Genomic DNA, 23,550 nt, shown 5'->3' with positions numbered 1-23,550 from the left:
GCCCTGGCCAATTATGTTATATAGAGTTCCTCTTTAATATGTAAATTGGTGAAGTCTGTTCGTGAGCATAGAAAGAGCAAAGTTAATGTGGAGTATTATCAAATGAAATCCCAAAGAACAGCGTAGTACTCCAAGGGAAAGAGTTGTCACCTATGTTGTTTATCTTCTGCAATGAATTTGTAATGCATAGAACAGTTAGGGATGGTGGAGAACGATTGAACAGGATTGATAAAAGGAAATTAGCTGACCTAGGGTGTGCTAATGACGCTGTTCTTATTAGCAGAACACCACAGATTTGCAATGTTTGCACAAGATTTCATGAAATAGCGCAGGAGGCTGGACTTAGGGTAAATAGATAGAGATGATGAGAATGGAATATACAATGCAAAAGGAAATATAATTGGCAGGAGAAAGGATTAATGAGGTAGAATCATTTAAGTATTTAGGAACTATGAGTTTAAGAAAGATTGAAAAAAGTAAATCAGACAATGACTAGGTTAAGTAAAAAAAAATTGGAAATTAAATTACCTGAAATTACTTAAAAAAATCAGGCTATATATCTGTTTAGTGAGATCGGTGTTACATTACGGTCATGAGTTGTAGCATAACAATGAAAAAATCTTCAACAGATTTAGTAGTTTCGAGAACAAAGCCCTCAGAAAAATATTAGGAATTAAATGGCAGGACAGGATATGAAATGGAAACTATAAGAGAAATTGATTGAGTGATATATATGGATGAAATCACGGTGAGGAGTAGATGGAGATGGTTTGGGCAAGATCTTTGCACACCCCAAGAGAGATTAGTACACCTAACTTTTCAGTGGGCTCCACAATGCGCTAGGATTGCTTCAGGATTGAAGGCATCTTCAGGAATATGCCTTCCCTTTGTTTCCTCTGATAAGGAACATGATGCACAAACTGAGGGAGTCCACAGGATGCAGTATTACCCTGGTCATCTTCTGGCCACAGAAAGACTGGTTTGTGGATATCTTAGAGTTGTCAGTAGACATCTCCAGGAGGTTGTCTGTCAGCTTGGACCTCCTCAAACAGCCTCATCGACACGTTTCTCATCTCAGACCCCAAGCTCTTTGTGTGACTGCATGGAGACTCTCTGCAGATTCACCAGGGCTTCAGGAGTCTCCAGGTAGGTGGTCCAACAATTTACCTTTCCTCGAAGACCTTCCACTCATATAAATTACCAGTACAAGTGGAAGATATTCAGGAAGTGGTGCAGGGACTCAAACACTCAATCTTGAACCCGACAGTTGCCAAGATTGCAGATTTCCTGTTATTCCTTTGTAAGGAAAAACAAACGCCTGTTTGTTCCAGCCATGAGGTGATATAGAGCTATGTTATCCTCGGTTTTCAGATTCACCTTCAGGGAGATGCTTGGTGATCCGATCTCATTAGGTCTTTCGAAATAGAAACTCCTAAAAGGGGGATTTCAGCTCCTACTTGGGACTTGGATTTGGTCATTAAGGCTTTAATTAGAGATCCCTATGAATCCCTATTATCGGCAGATCGAAACTTGTCCATGAAGGCACTTTTCCTTGTAGCCTTTGGAACGTCAAAAAGGGTTGGAGAATTGCAGGCACTTTCAGCGGGAGTGGCTTGGAGGGGAAGAGGCTTTGTTTTGTATCACTTGCCAGAATTCAGAGCGAAATTCAGCGTAAAGCCCATCAATCCTGCCTTGGAAACCACGTGTTTCATAATGTTAACACAGTTAAAAGAAGCCTTAAGGGCAGGTTCATCAAGCTGGATAAATAGGGTAAAGGGTATAAACTCCTTATACCCCCTGACGAAATATAACAATATTATAAAATGTTAATAAGAATTATAACAAAAATCCAACATATTCGTTCCATCAGTTATTAACAAATATAACAGGTTACAGAAAAGGTAGAATAAGCGAAGCCGGAGAGACTAGGAAAGGGGTTACTGTAGGAATAGGAGGAGGGTCTAGAGTCTAGAACCTCCTCTTATTCTTAGACTCTAGACAGAGGGAGGGAAGGAGAGGGGAGGGACGGGGGAGTGTAGGTATTCGAATTGCTTTATCCACTTACCTGATTCACTTGGCTAGGGCTTTATTATGACAAGAGTAAATGCCTTAATTAACGAGATTTGCCAATGCAGTAAGTTATCAAAAATTAGGGGAAGGTCTATAGAGTGCTGTGTCAAAGTACCATTCTGATCAAGTAATTAGTATGGGAGATTTTAAAGAAAAACACACTATTTTTTGCCAGAAATGCATTGTAGATGGTACAGTCTGGGAAGATCTGAATGCAAATTATGGTCAATATTATGAAAAATCTTATGCATAATGCATAAAGAACTAACTTAGGTGCCAGAGATCAATATCTAGACCAGGAATAGGAAATTTAATAGACGGCAAGTTTTTGTTCAACAAATCAAGATGAGAGTCAGCATCTGAAGACCAGACAAGAAAACAATACTCGAAACAGGGTGAAAAGAGAGAAGTAGAACAATTTCTTCATGATAGATTGATCACCGAATACCTTAAAAGACTTCCTCAGTGACCCATTGTTGTGTAATTGTATAAGAAAAAGACCAAACATGCTTCTCAAAAGTACATTTCAAATTCAAAATCTCACCTAGAATTCTAAATGAGTTGTTTATAGCTAAATAGACACGCCAATGTCAATGGATGTTGAAGAGTCACTGTCCTTAGCCTACTTGCAATTGTACTTTGAGTTTTCTTAGGATTCAACTTTATCCCCATAATTTGTACAATGAACTAATTCTAGCTAGATCTCTATCACGAGACTCAGTAATCACAGGAGAGGGACTGAAGATATGTGAACATTGCAATTGATAAAATGTTGAAACACCATCAGTATGCAAAAGAAAACTCCCACATTTTTTTTTTCATTCTAATGAATGGATGCAGACTTTGTTAAAATCACTAAACCACTATTTCTTATGTCTTCTAAAAGGGCTACTGTAGTGAGGTATACCAGTTAAATGTGAATTATGTATTTGTTCCAATATGATATACATATTTCCGAACTTCCTTCTAAGGATATCTGGGTGTCAAACCCGGTCACAACCAGAAATTTTCGTTATGTCTCCATAGTTTCCTCTCACACCGGATATCTGTCAGTACCCAGAATCCTCTCCCAGGCATGACAACATTCCTCACGGGTCAGGTCAGGAAAAAGTATTATCCTCAATACGATTCTGATCTACCTGTGTAAAGGTTGTCGTCTTCCCATGTCTAAGCAGTGTTCCTTTGTGTACTTCATGTTGAGGTCGAGTTTCTGTTCGTGAGGACACCTGATCTGAGTGCGCTGAGTGTCCTGACTGGCAATGGACTTTAGCAAGGATTAAGAAGAAGAAAGCCAAGAAGGACCACTCTCCTTCTAAGAGGAATAGAGGTTCCGGGACGTCTTCTAAGGCTTCGTCGGTGAGGTGTGAAATGTTGGTTGAATACTGTCTGGTGATTTCAGAATACCACCTACCTGGAATGATATTAAAATACATGATGTTCTTTATCCCTTCCGATGACGCCAATTTTTCTCGGTTGGGTTTAATGATACATTGGTATTGATAAAATACATTTAATGTGCTAAAGGCTTACATTACTCTGGGGCTCTGGGCTTCCAACTGAGCGTCGAGCGTCTCGTAAACATTCTTACAAAACAAAACACAAAAGTAAACATGTGAGCATCGCTCTCAAAAGACTTAAATCCTACTGCAGTACAAAAGTAAAAAGAATCACATCCTATCTTTGAGGTAATTAACAAATGCTTGAACCCAAATATCAAAATACATTATTTCAGTTATGATCAATGCTTAAACATGCTTTATCAATGCAATATGATGCAATGTTGCGCTCAATACATGTAACATTTGAGGTAATACAGTACATTATTACAATAATAGATAACAGTTTCCTCCCCCTTAACTTGACATTGTAAAAATCTTTATAAATCTAATCTCTCAGGGGGCTTTCCTCTATCAATCCTATTAGGAAGCACTCTAACCTCATCTTGTACTGGTACATGAATTGATTCTGAATCTACATTTGATGTTGGAGCATCTTAGTTAATATTTGAATCATTTGATGTAACTACTTCTGAAAGTTTTTCATCTCTAACATTCACATGCTCTACTGTATTTCTGTTTAATGGCTGTAATTGATCAACATGACGTTTTACAATACTTCCACCAACTTGAACATCATAATATAAATTTCCTATCTCTCTTACAATCTCTCCTGGTACCCACTTCTCTGGAGTGTTGTACGATCTTACCATGACATCAGATAAAGGTAAAAACTGTCTTACTGTTGGAAGATTGTCTACTTCTTTATACCCTTTATCTTCTAAATCACTTTGCAAACTTGGATACAACAATTCTAACTTACACCTAATCCTCCTCCCTATCAACAAATTTGACAGTGCCATGCCCGTTGTACTGCGAAGCGTTGTTCTATAAGATGATAAAAACTTTGGTACATGTAAAAATATGTTACCTGAATTTGCTTTTCTACACTTCATATTGTGTTTAAATGTTTGACCAAGCCTTTCAGCCTCTCCATTGGTAGAGGGATGATACGTTGGTGAAAATGTATGTTTTATTCCATTGACGTTACAAAATTCTTTAAACTCTTGTGAGGTAAATTGTGGAACATTATCTATAACAATTCTTTCTGGAATACCATGTATAGAAAAAATTTGCATTAACTCTTTTATTGTGGCATAAGACGTTGTCTTCATTGGAATTACTTCTTGCCACTTACTGTAAGCATCTACGACTATCAAAAACAAATAATTAAAAAAAGGACCTACAAAATCTATATATACCCTTTGCCATGGATACCTGGGTAACTCCCATGAGTGTATTCTCGCGAAATGAGGATTGTTCTTTTGCATAACACAATTCATACAATTCCTTATATAAGATTCCACATCTTTATCTACACCTGGCCACGATAAAAAAGTTCTTGCAATTGACTTTGATCTTACAATACCTTGGTGATCAGCATGTATTTCAGACAAAACCTTATTCCTCAGTGAATTAGGAATAACTACCCTTGAACCTCTCATCACTATTCCTTGTGTTACACTCAGTTCATACCATATATCCTTATAGGGTTTACAATTTTCCTCTTTTCCACATAAGTCCCTTCCTGTCATTAAACTCTCTAAAACCTTACTAAGTACTGGGTCTCTCTTGGTACTATGTGCTACATCCTTTGCTGTAATGGGTACATTATATACAGAAATTAACAAAATACTGTCATCATACTCTTCTGGAGCTTTGTCTACTGGTAATCTAGATAAAGCATCTGCATTACCCATCTTTGATTTTGGACGGTATTCTATATCATAGTGGTACGCGGCTAACGTAATTGCCCAATGTTGTAGTCTTGCAGCTACCAACGTAGGTAAACTTGTTTTTGGACCTAATATTGCTAATAAAGGTTTATGATCTGTAACAAGTGTGAACATTTTCTTACCATAAAGATACATATAAAATCTCTTAACTCCATAAACTAATGCTAAACCTTCTTTTTCTATTTGAGAGTAATTCCTTTCTGCTTTATTCAATACTCTAGAAGTGAATGCAATTGGTTTTTCTGTTCCATCTGGCATTACATGAGATAATACTGCATCACATACTAATTCAACTGGTAAATCCATTTGATAATGTACCAGGAATGTAGGTGATGTTATTTCCTGTTTGATTCTTTCAAAAGATTCCTGACACTCTTTTGTCCACTTCCATTCTACACCCTTATTCAACAATTTATACAATGGATGTGCAATTGTAGATAAATTCTGAATAAAATTCCCATAAAATGTTACTAAACCTAAAAATGATTGTAATTCCTTAACATTTTCTGGTATTTTTGTTGATTGTACAGCTTTAATCTTCTCTTTAGTTTTGTGAATACCCTTGCCATTAATAACAAACCTAAGCATTCCACTGAATCAACTTCTAAAATACATTTGCTCTTATTTACTCTAATATTGTGTTCCTTCAACATCTTCAGAACTGTTCGCAATCTTTCTCTATGTTCTCTTGTTTCTTTACCAGCAATTAAAATATCATCTATGAAAGTGAATACTCCTTGCATTCCTGAAAAAATCTTATCCATAGTTCGTTGCCATATAGCTGGACTACTTGCAACTCCATAAGGTAATCTCTTTGTGCTAAACAAACCTAAGGATGTATTTACTGTACATAATTCTTGTGAACTTTCATCCATGGGAAGCTGTTGAAATGTTTGTCTTAAATCTAACTTAGAGAAAACAGTGCATCCTGACATAGTTGCAAACATGTCTTTCGAATTTGGTAATGGATGTTGAGCTACTTGTAGCTGTGGATTCAACATAACCTAACCTGACCATTTTCCTTCACAATTGGTACTAATGGAGCAGCCCAATCTGAATATGTAACCTTTTCCCATGAACCTTCATTTTATAATCTCCTGATATCTGTTTCAACTGCACTTTTCAGTGCATACAGTACTGGTCTGGGACCACAAAATCTAGGAGCACTGTCAGGTTTCAAAACTAAAATTGCCTTTGCATTCTTTACTGTACCTACTTTATCTTCAAATTCATCTTGAAACTCTGATATGATATTATCCACAGACATTTCATTTTTGTGTTCATCTTGTCTACCTGTAACCTTCAGAATACTAGGCCAAACTATTTTCAAATACTGTAGCCAATCCAAACCTAGCAAAGTTCGTCCTTTAACTTTTACTACTGTTAATGGCATTCTCTCTAATTTCTGTTCTTTGTATTGTACTTCTACGTTCGAAGCACCTATTACCTGAATATCAAAACCATTATAACCTTTCAAAACTGTATTTGTACCTTCTAACAACAAATTAGGAATGTTTTTAGCTTTTTTTCTCAGACATAATTGATACATCGGCTGCTGTGTTAACTTGCATCAAAATTGGTTTACCATTTATGATTATTGCTACCATAATATGTTTCTATGCATTTTTGTTGACAGAATTTATGGAAAACGCAAAATCAGCTTCTGACTTATCCTGATTATCGTGAACATTTTCCGTATTACATAACTGTTTATCAAGTGAGATAAACAACCGCATACTCATTTAATTTTCCTCTCTTTACAGGAAGACCTAGTGAAGTGCGAGATCGTCTTCTGTAACCACAGGAGTAAGGACTTCTGTGGCCATAAAGGGTGTAGGTCTCATGCCCCCTGCACCATCACTAGAGGAACCCTAAAACTACAGCATATGCCGAACCTTGTTATCCAATGGTTTCGACGACCCCAAGTCAGCGGAGCCGAGGGATGCAGCACGAGCAAAGTTGCGTAGATGGGTACGAGGGTTCCAAAAGAACTCTACGGGACTGTACCTTCCTAATGAAAGGATGTACATCTTGCTGTTCCCTAAGGTGGGTATTGAAGCTGTCATACCCCAGGCACGACCTGAAATACCTTGCGTCCAGATTGCCATTGAGACAAAAGTCAGTGACACACTACAAGGCATGGACATCCACCAGGAGGAAAGGAAGTCTGAGGTGTCCACAGACACCAAAAAGGATCTTCTTAAGGATGATCAATAGGGGGAGTCTACACTGACTTCCGAAGAAGATGATGAAGTCGAGTCGGAGTCCCTTCCGTCGGTGCCGGCACCGGAGGCGTTACCCTCAACATCTTCTGCTCCTCCATCAGAGGACATGAGACATGCACTGGCTAATCTTACGGCTCTAATGGAAAGCATTTGCAAGCAAGGCGAAGCTAGGGAACCGAAACTTGAGAGAGAGCTCCGTGAAGCTCGACTCTCCGCCTCCCGTGGGTCACACAAGAGAGTCAGAGTTCAAGACCTCCCACCCTGCTCCGAAACTAATCCCTGGAGACATGCGGAGTTTATGCCGATCACCAACGGTAAACTCTACATTTTGGAGAAGTTGGGAGCTGTCCTTGATGACATTCAGTTCTGGCCAAGCTTCAATGCTTACCCAGACAGCGACAGCTTCATCTGTCTGAAGCAAGAGCCAGAGTCGAAGGAAGAAACGGAACCCAAGGAGATCATGGTACTTGACCACGTCAAGGCACAGGCTCTCTTGTCGAGCAGCCTAAAGAAGGTGGGCTACACAAACTCTAAGGTGTCTGCCCTGAGCAAGAAACATCCTACCTTCTTTACTCCAGCTTCAATAGCCTTCCCCTTTACATTGAAGGCTTTTAAAGCCGTTGCCAAGGCAAAAGAGGCAGGCAAGCCGTGTCCTACACTGGAAGAGTGTAGACCCCTGTCGTTAGCCCTGCCCATGGAGGATAAGGATTGGAAAGAAGTCCACCTTATCTTCTCAGTTGGGAAGTTGGAGGCAGTTATCGCTGGACGATAGTTCAACGTGAATCTCCCAAAGCTGTCAGACTTTCTGTTGCGTAGGGAGCAAGAGACGAAAGAAAGACTAGCGGCATCCCTATCCCTACAGAACTGTATGGAGATGTGCACAGGCTTAAAGTGCACTCCAGACATGAACATGGTCATGGACAAAATGCATATGGCTACCTTGATAAAAGACCTGTATGGCTTTATGAAAGCTAGAAGAGCGTGCAGAGAGTTCGTGTTTGCCTCAGCAACGGTAAAACACGAACCCAGGAAGCTGATAGCTTCCAATATCTTGGGCAAAGACCTCTTCCCTAATGAAGTGGTCAAGGAGGTAGTTGACAGAGCCACCACAGAGAATAGGAACCTTCTCCAGAAGTGGGGCATGTCAGCCAAACGGAAGTCTTCCCCGGATGCGGGTCCTCAACTTAAGAAGAAGACCAAGAGGCCAAGACTACCTTCTCAGCCTGCCCAGCAACAACATCCCACAGTCCCCATGACCGCGGTGCCCCAAGTGGATGCTCAACTGCAAACTACTTTCCAGATGGTGCCTCAACAGCTGGTTGCCCAGTCACCAGCATTAAACCCTAGGTTCGAGAGTCAGACCACTACCTTTCGTCCCAAAGGTAAAGGTTCCAGACGGGGCTCCTCAAAACACCCCTCATGAGGTGGGGGAGGACACGGTCAGGGAGGTAAATCCTCCGGACAAAAGAAGCAATGAGATGCTTCAGGTAGGAGGAAGGCTCCAACATTTTCAGGATTGTTGAACCCTCGATCCTTGGGTCCACAGCTTAATCAAGAATGGACTTGGATGGAGTTGAAGCGAGGTTCCACCATTATTTCCTCAATTCTTCCAACACTCCACCCCCTTACTGGAAGAATATACCCTAGAACTATTGAGCAAAGGGATAATAAGGAGGACATAGTCCATCAAATTCCAGGGAAGGTTGTTTAGTGTTCCCAGGAAGGACTCAGACAAACTCAGAGTCATTCTGGACTTATCGCCACTCAACAAGTTCATCGAGAACAGCAAGTTCAGGATGTTAACCCTTCAGCACATAAGGACCCTGTTACCCAAAGCGGCGTACACAGTCTCAGTAGACCTGGCAGATTCCCATTGGCATATTCCAGTCAGCCGCCCCCTCTCCTCCTACCTAGGATTCAGGTTACAGAAGAAGAAGTACGTCTCCAGAGCCATGCCCTTCTGACTAAACATAGCCCCAAGGATCTTCACGAAACTTGCATACACAGTCGTTCAACAACTACACCTAGAAGGCGTTCAGGTAGCAGCGTACTTGGACGACTGGCTGGTGTGGGCAGTTTCCACGATGGGTTGTCTGCAAGCATCCAAGAAAGTGATCCAGTTCCTGGAACATCTGGGATTCAAGATCAACATCAAGAAGTCTCGACTTGCTCCAGCTCAGGAGTTTCAATGGCTGGGAATCCATTGGAACTTGAAGTCACACCGCCTCTCCATTCCCCCAGAGACTACTGAAATCCGACAGGATCTCAAGACGCCAACAGGAAAGAGTACTGGGCTCTCTCCAGTTTACAGCAGTGACAAACCCAGTGCTAAAAGCACAATTAAAAGATGTGTCAGGAGTCTGGAGAAGATACGCATCAAAAGCTCGAAGAGATCAAAGAAGACCGATACCGACCTTACTACGATCACTTCTCAAGCCATGGTCGAAGGCTAAAACCCTAAAGAGGACTGTACCCTTACAACCACCTCCACCATTGATAACCATCCACACGGACGCCTCAACGGAAGGATGGGGAGGTCACTCCCATCAAAGGAAGGTCCAAGGGACGTGGTCTTCTCTGTTCAAGACCTTTCACATCAACATTCTGGAGGCCATGGCAGTCCTTTTGACATTGAAAAGACTCCCTCCTTGCAGATCAGCCCACATCAGGCTGATCCTGGATAGCGAAGTGATAATGAGGTGTCTGAATCGACAAGGCTCCAGATCGCTCAATATCAACCATGTGATATTAGCCATCTTCCGTTTAGCGGAAAAGAAGAGATGGCACCTATCAGCAGTTCACCTTCAAGGGTTCCGCAATGTGACGGCGGACGCTCTATCCAGGCTCAAGCCGATAGAGTCAGAATGCTCCCTAGACGCAGACTCATTCTCCTTCATCTTACAACAAGTCCTGGAACTGCAGATCGACCTCTTCGCGACGAGCGACAACAAGAAACTACCTCGATATGTAGCCCCATACGAGGACCCTCTAGCGGAGGCGACGGACGCCATGTCCCTCGACTGGAACAGATAGAACCGGATTTACCTGTTCCCTCCGACCAATCTCCTACCGAAGGTCTTCAACAGGCTGAGATCCTTCCGAGGAACGGCAGCTCTAGTGGCTCCCAAGTGGCCCAAGAGCAACTGGTTCCCTCTAGTAATAGAACTGAAGCTGAGGCTGGTCCCTCTTCCGAACCCAGCACTATCTCAACGAGTGTAGTAGTCGACTGTCTTTGCTTCATCACAGAGAACCCAAAACCTTCATCTCGTGATTTTCTCGCCCTAGTGGTTAAGGAAAGATTTAGGATCTCAAAAGGCAGTATAGACTTCTTAGAAGAATACAAGCACAAGTCAACTAGAAGACAATATGAATCATCTTGGAAAAAGTGGGTTGCTTTCGTCCAAGCAAAAAAATAAAAAAAAATCTCGATAGACTTTTGTCTGTCCTTCTTTATCCACCTTCATGAACAAGGCCTGGCAGCCAATATCATAACTACGTATAAGTCAGCGCTGACTAGACCTCTTCTATACTCCTTTCAAGTAGACCTGTCGAACGAAATCTTTAACAAGATCCCGAAGGCATGTGCTAGACTCAGGTCTACAGCTCCTCCGAAGCCCATTTCATGGTCCTTGGACAAGGTCCTACATTACGCTTCAACATTGAACAATGAAGATTGCTCTCTCAAGGATCTAACTCAAAAAGTTATTTTCCTGTTCGCTACAGCCTCAGGGGCTAGAGTTAGTGAAATAGTGGCCCTATCCAGAAATGAGGGCCATATTCAGTTCACAGAAGTGGGAGAACTGAATCTCTTTCCTGATCCAACATTTCTCACCAAAAACGAGCTACCCACATCCAACATTTCTCACCAAAAACGAGCTACCCACTAAGAGATGGGGTCCCTGGAGAATCTGCCCTCTGAAGGAAGATGTCTCTCTCTGTCCAATAGAATGTCTAAAGGTCTATCTTCGAAGAACTTGACTTCAGGGGAGGACAGCTCTTTAAAGGAGAAACTTCAGGATCAAACTTATCCCTAAAACAACTAAGGGTGAAGCTTACCTACTTTATACGCAGAGCGGATCCTGACAGTACACCCGCAGGTCATGATCCGAGAAAAATTGCTTCATCACTGAACTTTTTTCAGTATATGGACTTCGAGCGTCTTCACTCATACACTGGATGGAAGTCATCCAGAGTGTTCTACAAACATTATACAAAACAAGTGCATGAGTTGAAGCATTAAGTGGTGGCGGCAATTAGTGTATGAAAACCTGTCGTCTAGTGCTGCGATGAACAGTGAATTGATTGGGACTCTCAATTACGGTGTAAAGGTGTAAACACCTTCCAATGCAATACCTTCGAAGTGAGTCACTAAAGACTGTTCAAAAACCTCAGGTGTAGAATTATACAAAAAACAGTTTTGTCGTGTGTACTTTACAGAGTGTTGATAATATCCAACACTTACAGAAAACTATATTGGAAAATTTTATTCAATTTTCAAATTTCATAGTGGCACTAATCAACTCTTCCCTTTCAGGTAGAAAATTTTATGTGTCAAGTTGTAGATATATGTATGATTCTCCTAATATATAAAAATATATATATTACCCATGCTATTCTAATGTGTAATTGTGTCTTATTTCACCCCATAATCAACATTAATAAAGTAATAGCCAGAGTTTCTCTTACTTACTTACCTAAGTATACCTCATATTATTGTATGTATGGACAATGAATATAGTTGATACTTTTGTTCCAACAAGAATATACAAACCGGGAGACGCTTGTATACCTAGTTGACACTATATTTGTTCATACAGTAAATGTAAACCTTGAGATCCCTTTCCTACTGTCTAGTATGACTCTACCCTGCAGGGTGCAGGAAGCCCTAACATGGCATATGATTAAGGGTAATGACGTATAACGGTAACGTCAAATGTCTCAACGGTCTGGATGACCATAAGAAAATCTGTCCCAAGGTTAAGGCACCTATGAAAATCTACAGATACAGTACCTTCTAGTAATTCTCTGGTAAACTTTCATCAGGACGATATGGCCTGAGCCTAAAAAACGGATTTTGAGCGAAGCGAAAAATTTATTTTTGGGTGAGATAGCCATGTTGTCCTGATGGACCCGCCCTCCTTTTCCATAGCAAAGGCTTAGGCAAGATCCCTCCCAAAACTACTATATCTGTAGCACTATGCTCAATAGTACAAGGAATAAGTGCCATCTTGGATACTCATAGTAGTACGGGAGGAAGGGAAACCTTGATTACGGCTCCCTTTCTATTTTCGCTACTCTTCCCCCTCGAAATGAAAACACCATTCGGGGTAAAGATTGCTATATGTCGTATCAAGATATAAGTCCCCTGATATTATGCGATATCCTTAAGGACAATTTTAAGGATATTCACGCCAGGATGTAGAATTCTGGAGACCTAAAGGTTAATTCTCTGGGAATATCACTGTAGCCAAACATCCCTTAGAAAGCTACCAATAGGAACCTTCCAGCAGGACGACATGGCTATCTCACCCAAAAATAGATTTTTCTCTTCGCTCAAAATCCGTTTTTCCTGTTGTTTCTGTGTATAGGCCTGATTCTGATATGTATGAGCATTAGCGTTAGGCGTTTTTCTATGACTAGGCTTTGACATATTCCTTCTCTGATTCTCATTGTTTTTGCACTTAGAACCTATTGTACTAATCTTTCAAATTTTCCATTCTGTTGCTTGTAGAACTACCTATAATGTTACTTTGCCTATTTGATGTTTCTAAAGCTCTGCCTATTATTAATACCTTTTCCAATGTTAAATCTATATCTTGCAATAATTTCTTTCTTAGCTCTTGTGATGTGCAATGTGCAACAACTTGATCTATGATAACATTTCCTAACTCTAGAAATTCACATGAAACAGCTAAATTCTTTAGTCTAGTCACAAATGCATGTAAACTTTCATTTTCTTTCTGATATGCTTGTGCTGTAAATTGATACCCTTCAAAAAATTTATTGACCTGAGGAGCGAAATATGTGGTAAGAGCCTTAATTGCAGCTTCACTTGTGTCATCTGTAGGCTGCAATGTCTTAAACACTTCCCGAACTTCTCTACCAGCTGTGTGAAGTAATAATGCCTTCTTTTGGGCATTCTTCATAATGCCTAAGGCTTCTAAATAAATCTTAAATTCCTCACACCACTGTTGCCATCGTGTTGCAACAGAATTGGGTTCTGCTGTGATGCTAAATCGTTCAGGATGTTCAATGTCAAGAGGTATTTTGAATTCTTACCTGGATTAGGTTAGGCTACTTTTCTAAAGTCACCTTGTAACTTCATACCTTTTTTGTATCCTACCCAATTTTAAATATCACCTTGTTTTCTTGTTTTATTTGCTTGTTTGATGAAATTTTTCTGGTCGGCTGCATGGGGAATCCCCACTGGGCTTTTTCTTCTGCTTCTCTATGATCGCTGTGTGTATTCATCATCAGGTCGTCGCCAGTTTGATATGTTGGTTGAATATTGTCTGGTGATTTCAGAATACCACATACCTGGAATGATATTAGGATCCATGAATTAGTGATATTCTTTATCCCTTCCGATGTCGCCAGTTTGATATGTTGGTTGAATATTGTCTGGTGATTTCAGAATACCACATACCTGGAATGATATTAAAATCCATGAATTAGTGATGTTCTTTATCCCTTCCGATGTCACCAATTTTTCTCTCAAAAGACTTGAATCCTACTGCAGTACAAAAGTAAAAAGAATCACATCCTATCTTTGAGGTAATTAACAAATGCTTGAACCCTAATATCAAAATACATTATTTCAGTTATGAACAATGCTTAAACATGTTTTATCAATGCAATTTGATGCAATGTTGCGCTCAATACATGTAACATTTGAGGTAATACAGTACATTATTACAATAATACATAACAAGGTGCCTTTCTGCTCCCACTGTGTCCCCTGCCCCACTTAAGGGAACCGCTGCTTTCCCGTTACTGGAAAGGGTGCATTCGTCATCCCAGTAGTCGGCTGAACAGAGCCTAGCTGCCGTTTGGGCTCATTTGTGATTCAGTTGTACTTCCTCACCAGACGTGCTGTCCAAGATGGCGGCGGCCACATGCGCCATCTTGCTTGCTGCTTCCAAACCTGTGCCACTTCCCTCCCAATCTCCACTGGCCCTCCCACATTGCTGCTATTGGGGTCAGCAGCAAACCCAATGACTGCTGCAGCCTCTCTTGTTGGACCACGAGGGTGCCCCGACAGCCTTGCTAGACCACATGGACCTATGAACCTCCTCACTGGACCACGTGGGTACTTCAATGTGCCACATAGGTAGGCCAGCCTCACCGCTACCGTCGTTGTTGCTTCAGGAGGACTTCGTAAGCTCCCCAGACTGGTGGCCTGGTTCATGGATGGGTACCCCCATTACCAGCTTCAGGTCATCTCACAGGGACCTGTATCCATTTTGGTCTGTGCATGATCAGCCCTTGTTGTCATTGAGAGTTAGGAGGTTCCCTGCCAAAGCCAAGCCAATTCGTAAGTCGTAGGATCTCGCTTTTCCTCGTCGAGACAGGATAAAGGGCCATAGCAGGAAGAAACATAGATCCAGGTCTCCATCGGTAGAGGTCGTCTCCCCCTCCAAGGTTCATTGTTCCAGGACCAGCTGCAGGGATAAGAGTTGTAGAAGATCCTCATCAAGACAAGCCTGAAGGAGCAGGTTGCTATCGAGCAGCAGACCGACTCGGTTGAGCGACACACCTCGCCATGCTAAGCTGAAATTTGAACATTTACAATGGTAGTTAGGAAAGCTCTTCAACACAATTCACCAAATTTATTATACTCATTTAGGAGAAGCAAAAATGCTGTAAATTGTCTATTCAGATTGCATGAAGGAGGTTATATCTAGGGGTAATTTCCAAACTACTTTCAGCTCTTCCAACCTCTCCTGTATAAACAACAAAAAGGAATATATCAAGATATAATAAAAGAAAGGAAATTATATAAATTCAATTTTGAGCAAAGTATATATGAATAAATCGTAAATTGCATATATAATTATATAAGCCTAATAAGCAATTACCGATAATGTTGGAAGTGCTGGGCAATGTAAGAAACAGGGAATTTATCCTCGGACTAAGCCACTTCAATTAAACATATGGATAAATGATATCCTGGAAAATGAAATACATTCCGACATCAAAACAATATCCTTAAGCTATAAATATAAGTAATATAATTTTATATAATGTATTCACTATAACATTCATCCTTCGAATTAAATCTAATATAAAGTCTTACCAATAATATAAATACGAAAAATTAACGTAGGCTGATAACCCAGGGCGACCTAGCTTCACCAAATATACCTAAGCAAAAGTTCTGTACAAATAGAACAAATTAATATGAGCTAATATCAAAATTAGTTTAATAGTACACAATATATGTATATATAACAGAGAGGAAGGAATTTATTTTTATATTGGTGCTTTGAAGGCTTAAGGCAACGGATAATGATTACCATTACACATTAAGAAACCCCTAACAATGCTTGGTTCTCACCTTTATACATGCAAGCTATGAGACGAGTCGAATGCCCTCGAAGTTTAAAGTTTCATGCCGAAGGAAGCTCAGAGACCAAATTAAGGGAAGTTAGTTCATGTTGAATAACTTCGTAAATGTGGAAACACTTGAATCTCGTAACACAAACATGGTTCGATAAAATAGCAACACAGCACAAATTCAATAAGATAAAAATCTTGTAGCACAAATCTAGCAGCAAAAATCTTCGTGTCCAAATATACTGCCGTCGAAACCATTGACGGTATGGTTTGCTAGGCAAGACTGACGTGGGTATATCCATGAACCTCCCAAGTAAAGAGAAAATGGCGTGATTAGAAGGCTTGTTAGCTAATTACTTAGCTCGTGATAACCATGCAGGACTTAGATGGTACCAAGCATACAAATGTAATTTAACTAGTTACTTTCATAGTTTAAGAGAAAAGTCCTCCTTACTTCCATAAATACATATATACATACCCTAATAAACAAATGTAAGAAATTTTAATTTCTGTTTACATGCCACCTGGCTCAGGGACTCCAGCGGGAAACAACGTTTGTCATCGCAAGAATTCTACCGTTGTCACCGATCTCCCTCGCCGTGCTCAGACAGGGGCAGCCGGCATGGCTCTTCTTTCCAACCTTCAACGACTTTGCCCTGGCGCTCATCGGGCTGGACTGTGGACTAATCCTAGGATGGGGATTCGTTGAGGCCACCAGTAGATCAAGGCTCTTTGGAGGAGCCCTTCACCTTCATTTGAGTCATTGTCCAGATGAGGAGCCGGGTTGTGCTTCCTGTTCCTGCGCCGCCACTCCTCAGGGAAGGTTCCTCGGAGGTGGAAATGATTCTAGGGACCCCTCAAAAAGGCAAACCACTCTCACTCTCCCCTGGTCAAGGTTAGTTTCCAGGGTCATTGCAAGCCTAGATGAAGTGGTTGGAGGGCCCAAGAACTCTTTCAGCATGCATAGCTCTCTCAAGTTTCTGTTACTGACGAAGGTTGCCCACTGTCAGTTTTATGCTCGGCAGCTGGCCTCAGGCTTCACGAAAGACCAGCTCTCCTGTGGGGGATCTTGTTCCTCTTCCAGGAGGCTTTATGGATGGAGGCGCAGTGGCTGCGGCAGTTGTTACTGTCGTTGGGCAAGGCAGTCACCTTCCTTTGACCCAGGCCCTCACCCAGTGGTCAAACTGGTTCCTTCGTCAGAGGGACGCTCTTCTGGCTTGTCTGCCTAAAAAGATTCCTGACAGGGAGGATCTCTTCTTCAGGAACTCTCCAGTATTAAGAAAGATCATCTTCCATGAGGACCTAGGCACCGACCTCCTCGAGAAATGGCGCAGGGACAATCAAGACACTGTCATTTACATGGCCACCGCCGGGAAGCCTTCTGGCCATGAAAATCCTGCCCTAGATCACCAATCCGGCCACAGCCTGTGCCCCTGCCTATGGAACCTTGAGGAGTGGGTAGACTCCAGCAACATGGCCCTCCTTGTATGGTCCCTCTGTGGCCAAACTTCCCACACCAAATCCTCTGCCAGCTGCGCCAACCCTGTTACAGACGTTTCTCCAGGAGGAGATGGGAAGAGAGGTCCAGGGTTGCCTCTCAAAACAGTGGCGGAGCTTGGCAAAACAAGGAGCCAACCTTTGTATAGTAAAAGTCCCGAGGGAAGGCTACCTTATCCTCTTAAAAGGCAACCTTCCCTTACTCAACAAGGGACGGGATGGTTCCTCTCTTCAACCGAAGGATCAGCTACGAAGGAGGGCCCTGGAAGCAAAGATGGAAATGCTGCAGAAGGAGGTATTGCAGAAGGTGGACGAGGAGTCACTGGATTTCTTTAGTCACCACCTCCTGTTGGAGAAGGCCATGGGTGGCTGAAGATTGGTGATAGACCTGTCCGTCCTTAATGAGTTCATCAGCCCTGGTAGCCATCCGTGAAGGGATTATAAGATGTCCCTGGACATGAACGGTGCATTTTTCCAGATCCTGTACACCCAGCCAACAGGAAGTTCCTGTGAGTCAAGTAGGGGCATGACATCCTTCAGTTCCAGACCTTCTGCTTCGGGTTGTCCAAGGCACTGGAAGTCTTCCCCAGGGCTTTGCGTGAGTTTCCTAGTGGGCTCATAAGAAGGGCACTAGACTCCTGTGGTACCAGGATGCCCGGTTTCTTGTTTCCTACTCAAGGGAAGCCTTGTCGAAGCAAAGAGACGAAGTCCTGTCGTTCTGCGAGGAACTGGTCGTCGTCATCAATTGGGAAAACTTACAAGTGTCTCTATCAATGAAAGGGGTGTACCTGGGGATGGAAATCAGCATAGTGGAAGCGAGGGCTTTCCTAGCAAAGGAGAGGCTCCATTGCCTGGACGAGGGTTCCCACACTGTTCCTGCAGGGCTCTACGAGATCCCTGGTAGCCTGTCCTAGACTGGTATGGCACCTGGTGTCCTTGGAGAAGCTGGTGCTACAAAGCAAGCTCAAGCTTTGACCAATCCAGTGGGAACTGAACAAAAACTTGACCCATCCGTCATCAGACTCAATCAGCATGTTTGCCTTATTCCAGGCTTCCAGAGAGGTTCTCCTGTGCTGGATAGACTGGTTCAACACCCAGAAGGGCATTTCACTGCGAGATCCTCCTCCATAGCTCCTCCTGTTGAAGGATGCCTCAAAAGGAGAGATGGGTGACACACCTGGTCAAGGAGTCCCAGTCAGAAACCTGGACTCCAGAGGAGAAGGCTCTACATGTCAATGAGCTGGAACTTCAGGCAGTCTAGAGAGCATTCCAGTCCCTTGAAGATCTAGTAGAAGGGAGGGAAGCGTGACTGAGGAGATCCTGGGATGAGCCGCAGACAGAGGGACGACGTTGACAGCGAGATTCATCCCAGGCAAAAGGAACATGTTAGGGATGGCCTAAACAGAAGAAGCCAGGTCCTAGGCACAGAGTGGTCTCTGCATCAGGAGTAGCGAGTCATCTGATAAGAATATGGGGCTCCCCTTTCTAAACCTATTCGTGACAAGGCCCAACGCAAAGCATCCCTTGTTCTTTTCTACAGTGTCAGACCCAGCTGCAGTCAAGGAGGATACTTTCCAGCACCCATGAGATGGCCTGGATGCCTATGCATTTCCCCCCATTCAGCCTGCCAATCTTGAACAGGCTGAGGGAAGCAAGAGGAGCGAAGCTCACCATGGTGGACTCTTTGTGGCCCAAAAGAGAATAGTTTCCAGACCTCCTGGAATTGGTCCATTCCCTTCAGTGAAGACCTCCTGACAGTGGAGGTTATCCAGTGGTTCCTGAGTGGAGGAGGTTTCTCATGGAGGGGAGCCACACAGATGGCTTTGTCAACAGCCATCTACCAAGCTAAATGAGCTCTATTTAGGGAGTGATGTCAGAAGAAAGGCATTAAGCATCTCAAGGCATCCATCCCTCTGCACCTCAGGTAGGATGTGGGCCTCTCGATTCCAGCAGTGAAGGGATAAAAAGCGGCGGTGGCACTCGAGGCAGTTGACAATGCTCCTCAAGAGTTTCGAACAAGCCTGCCCTCCTATTCTCCTCCGTGCCCTATAGTGGGATGTGTCCAAGTTGTTGGAATTCCTGAGGGGACCTTTATTCAAGCCACTCAAGGATTCCTGGACAGGGACTTAACTCTGAAATGGTGTTTCTCCTATCCCTAGCCTTTGCCAAAAGGGTTAGAGAAATCTATGCTTGTCCCACGAGGTATGTCACACGAATTGCTGGAAGGAGGGGACGTTCAAGTCTGTGCCCTCCTTTGTGCAAAAACCCAGAACCCCATGGTAGCAGATTCCCCACCATTCCCAAGTCGGACATTGAGAAAGAACCTTTTCTGTGTCCAGCTTGAATCTTGAAGATGTACCTGGCTAGAACACCGAACACTAAGACCTGCAATCAATAGCCTGTTTTTGTCTCCACCGGCAAGGCAAAGAAGCTTATGTGAAGGAATACGATGTCGTTTTGGCTACCAGAGATGAGCAAGAGGGCCTACGGTGTGGCAAGAGGCGTCCCTCCCAGGTCCACAAAACCCTGTGAGATTCGAGGCATCGGGACCTCCTTAGCCTTTTCCAAGAACATGGCGGTCAGTCAGGTACTGAAGGCAGGTGTCTGGAAGCAGCAGTCTACGTTTATGTCACACTATCTGCAGGACTGAAAGGCAGGTCAAACTATGTATTCAAAATTAGCTCTGTCGTTACTGCACAGCATCGGATCTAACTACAACTGAAATCCTTGTGCTCCGTGTTAAATGGTAAACTGGTAGCGATTCCTATTCCCTATCCCCTCTCCTCGCTTTAAGGCCTTACTATGGAGTACCTGACAAACTATCAGACAGTACTGGTGAGTGTAATGAACCTTAATTTAATTCCTGTATGGGGAGGTGTTCGTGTTGGATGGTGGTATCTTCATTTTTGACCTCTTTAGTCCTTTCACCCTTTTGCCTCCTACTCCCCATTCCTTCCTTGTAGGTATGAGTCCCCTAAGAAGGAAGTTCAGAAGTAAGTATATCACACTAGAACAAACAGCAAATATTAGGTAATTTGTATTTTTCCTAGTTATACTTACGACGAACGTCCTTCAGTTTACTTCCTGCCTGTCCTTCCCCTCTTAGTTCAATGGTGGTGTTTTGATGTTATTTTCATGGAAATCATACTGAGGAACATAACTTTGTCTGACCTGACATAGGAGGGATGTTCTCATCCACTGGAAGGGATTCTGGGTACTGCCAAATGTACGGTGTGAGGGGAAACTAGGGAGAAATAACGTAAATTTCTAGTCGTAACTGTGTTTGACACCCAGATCTCCTTATAAGGAAGTTCGTCGTAAGTATGGCTAAGAAAAATACAAATTTCTTAATTTGCTATATCTTAGTCTTTAGTTCTTGGCCATAGTTAGTTATATACACCATATATGGATTAGAACCATAATTTCCCCTTTTGACAAAACCCTTTTATTCAATTTAATTTGTACTAAAATCATATTTTTGGAAACCATCTGTATTGTCTATTGTTTGGACTCTTTTCTTTTGTAAAACTCTGATACCACCTCGAGTCTGGTTACTAGTAATCTTAAATTATTAAAGTAGTATTTCAGATAATTGATTATACTGATTGTTTTTGAACTTGTAACACAACAAAATTAAACAAGGTGCACCATTTGTACTTTACCTTGATTTTATCAAGGATCCTATTGCAATACGTATGACTAGTGTCTAGTCAAAGTAATTGAGAATTTCCTTAATCAGTGTATCAGAGCTTGATAATTTTATCATCCCAGTTACCAATGTGGAATATTGTATTAAATTTCCGCATAAAAGGGAATAAGGCTATTTTTTTCCACGCAAACAATCAATATCTAGGAATCACATGAACGTTTGCAAGATGGTATTAACTATTCAAATGAGGTCGAAATACTGCTGATGGTATTTCTAGGTGAGATTACCGGGGAAAGCGTTCTTTGGTTTGTTTGGAACCGAAATTTTTCCATATTTCTGTGGTTGAAGATGCACATTACTGTTATGGCTTATTTTTTATTTAAAATCCAACCTATCATACCGAGAACAGATTACGGATGAGAAAAAAATATCTCTAAAGTAAGATTCCAGCATGGGATATGATTTACCCTGCACCCCATAAAAAAATTTCAAAACAAGAGAAATAAGAGATTTCAGTCCTCCGCCATAGAATATAGTCAACATTTAACTAAAGTATACGGACATCGCCTACCACTTTCCATATGTTTTCTGTACAGTAGATGGAGAAAAGTGCAATGTTAATCCAGAATCGTGATGTTGATACTTACCACCTCCAAAATATCATGGTTTCTTCCGATGCATAATATCTGCCTATTTTCAAAATTTGGTGAAAATCCAATGTTTCAATTTGTTTTGGCGTAATCTTTAAAATTGTGAAAAATGTAAATCCGGATATAGAATCTCGATCCGGTACCGGATCATCTTCATAAAGTTAACTGAGTCGATCATGACCTAAGATCTATGTGTGGTGGAAATTTCGTCAAAATCTGTAAATTTCTTTTGACCTAATCTTTAAAATTGGGAAAAATCCAAATCCTGATATGGACCATCTCCAAAATTTAATGGAGTCGTCCATAACTTAATATCTATCAGATGTGAAAATTTCATCAAAATCCGTTCAGTCGTTTTGATATAATCCTGTCCAAACTCATACAGACAAATAAATAAATAAATACATAGCCTACATCAATAAATAAACAAACTGACTCGGAAATATAATCTCCTTGCCAGAGGTAATAAACTGAATGTTTGTTTTTTTGCATATATTTTCTACTGTAAACAGATTAGTAATAATAGTGTTGTAAAAAATTTAATGAAAAGAAATTTAAATTTTCATCCCACAACTTATAACAAACCACGCTAAAACGATTAAAAAGTAGGCTACTTCCTCATAACGTAAAAAGCATGCATGCGTAGATACTAGAATGTTATCATAAAGAATCTTTGATAAAACCAAATCATTTATCAGAACATAAGATACCCTCTTATACAATGAAAATATAAGGTATTTTTCAAGTACTAGATTCCGCTATAGAATTTCCACGTGTTTGATATTCCTTTGTATTTTATTGCCTTTGCTTTTATTGCGTCCGATGATACTTGGTACATCTTTGTTATGGACAGTAATCGCTAAATTTGGGTACCTATAGCACTGGAAGTCGAATACTAAATTATTTTACATTTATATGTTCATATGAATTATAGTATGTAAACTTGTTTCCATTATGATAGCTTTCTTAGCAAAATTGTCAATATGATAAAATCTCTAAAAAGAATGGCCAAATTTTTAGCAAGTTTTGGACTTTTAGAAAAGATATTAAACTAAAAAGTGATCAATGAAATAAATAATTTTAAATCACAAAAAGGTTCATGGCGAATAATAGTAAATTTCACACAAACAAATTCACTGAAGTCCATACTTTTAAAGTGTGCCACGTAATAAACGATATAAATACCAACTTATACACGAAAAAAGTTAATGTAAACATAAAGAGAGTTTAAGAATATGCTCCCGATTGGTATCGAAATACAGGATCTCCAGCACCAGCGTTTAAACATGAGTATGTGGCATTACCTTAGATGCTGCTGCTCTTTATCTTAGATTTCCTTAGAACTTTTCCAATTTCCTTAAATTTAAAGACAGTTATAAAACCGAAATTACGTTACAAATATCATTACCTTGAAATCATGCAAATTACCTCAAACTAAGGAAATTACCTTAGCAATTTAAACCCTGTCCAGCACCTTCGGGGGAAAGTGACGCAGTCGTGCTCATTTCAATAAAGAGAGCTCAATCACCACCTGATAGACGTCAAGCTGCTACAATGGGGAGGCCTCGCGGCGCTGGATAGGCGAAGGCGCCGGGAATTCAAAAGGGCACC

This window comes from Palaemon carinicauda, chromosome 33, assembly GCF_036898095.1.
Source record: "Palaemon carinicauda isolate YSFRI2023 chromosome 33, ASM3689809v2, whole genome shotgun sequence".
Classification (NCBI taxonomy): domain Eukaryota; kingdom Metazoa; phylum Arthropoda; class Malacostraca; order Decapoda; family Palaemonidae; genus Palaemon; species Palaemon carinicauda.
The sequence above is the reverse complement of the archived record's forward strand: the minus strand, read 5'-3'. Positions refer to the sequence as shown.